This window comes from Octopus bimaculoides, chromosome 7, assembly GCF_001194135.2.
Source record: "Octopus bimaculoides isolate UCB-OBI-ISO-001 chromosome 7, ASM119413v2, whole genome shotgun sequence".
NCBI lineage: Eukaryota > Metazoa > Mollusca > Cephalopoda > Octopoda > Octopodidae > Octopus > Octopus bimaculoides.
The window spans coordinates 38,369,672-38,371,333 of record NC_068987.1 but is presented as its reverse complement, the minus strand read 5'-3'; the positions used below and the strand labels follow the sequence as shown (position 1 = coordinate 38,371,333).

At 33.7% G+C, this 1,662-nt stretch overlaps 1 protein-coding gene across 2 annotated transcripts in view; it reads right to left on the bottom strand.

Moving 5' to 3' along the window:
- LOC106876459 (caspase-7) overlaps positions 1-1,662 on the bottom strand; it is a 787,012-nt gene that overhangs the window by 139,469 nt on the left and 645,881 nt on the right. The window lies entirely within an intron of this gene.

Genomic DNA, 1,662 nt, shown 5'->3' with positions numbered 1-1,662 from the left:
CTCCGCATATTTCCAGATGTTTACTTAATGGAATTCATTCTTAGTTCTTCTTGTCGGATATGTTGCCTGTGAATTCTTGCACGTTGACAGAGTGAGTTATTCGTTTCGCCAATGTAATTTTCTTTACAGTTTGGACAGGTGATGCAGTATATGAGATTTCGTGTTTTGCAGTTCATATCTGCATTTATTTTAAAAATAGATCCGTTCTTGAATTTTATGTGGGAACCACTTTCTATGTATTTGTAGTTGTTGGTATTGTTACACGTTCCACATCTCCTATCACCACATTCTTTTACTATGAATTCTGGTTTAGTCTCTGATATGAATTCTGCCCTTGTCAGGTGTTTTTTAAGGTTTTTTGGTTGGCGTCTGCTATTCCATAAGGTGTTTTAAGACACACACACATATATATATAAATCATCAGGAAATCGTAAATCCAAAAGAGAAGCACACTCTAAGTTATAGAGCAGTAGAGTAATTAGATAAAAATAACTATGGTTGGTCTATGGGGTTACTCTGGATTTCACGTCCATAAAGCATTTAATTTTACAGCATTTATTCAGACCCTAATGGCTGGTGACCTATAACCGCTCTTCAAGGTGCAGGGAGAAAAGGACTCATAGCTAGTTGTCAACACACACACACACACACAGAGGATGTATGTGTGCATATTTCAAAAACTACATTTCCTATAGTCATTTCAATATCTCACATAAATCTTCACAAGTATATCATTACTAATACAATAATGTAATAGTTGTACATGATGTGATTATTATCTTATCACAGATATTTTCAAAATATGAAATTCCAGTCACCATTGCTAATATATATTAGAGAGACTCAAATAAATGAAAGCAACAAATAATGGATCAAAAGAATAAATTCAAATAATAACAATGGTAATAAATCTAGAAAGAAGCATGCTATCTGCTCATCTGCCAGCTCAGCATGGCCAAGTAAGCAATTAATCACTTTTTCCATAGTTAGATGGGATTGGTCAAATGTATCAGACAAACTGATAACAATAAAAGATAGCAAATGTAAATATCAAAAGTAAGACAAAGCTGTGTTATTAGGGGTCACATCATCATCATCATCATCATCATCATCATCTTCATCATCATCATCATCATCATCTTCATCATCATCATCATCCTCATCATCATCATCTGCCTTCCATGCTAGCGTGGGTGGAACACTTTGACAGGAGCTGACCAGGCAGAAGCCTGCAGGAGACTGCTATTCTGTGACTGTTTTGACAGGATTTTTACAGCTGGATGCCCTCCCTAACACCAATCCACCCAGCAGAGTGGACTATTTAAATCCCATGTGCATATATATATATGATAATAAGAGTGAAAAAACTACAGAAGGCTTGTGTTACATGGTTAAAGTATATATTTAAATTATGTCAGAAAAATGTTATAAAATCTTTTTAGTATATAAACATTGTATTTTGAGAAATAACCGGTTTCGTGTTGTCTTTTCAAATTTCTCTACTTCATTGTAACACGTTCGCTTCAGACTGAAACGAACACATTACAATGAAGTAGAGAAATTTGAAAAGACAACACGAAACCGGTTATTTCTCAAAATACAATGTTTATATACTAAAAAGATTTTATAACATTTTTCTGACATAATTTAAATATATACTTT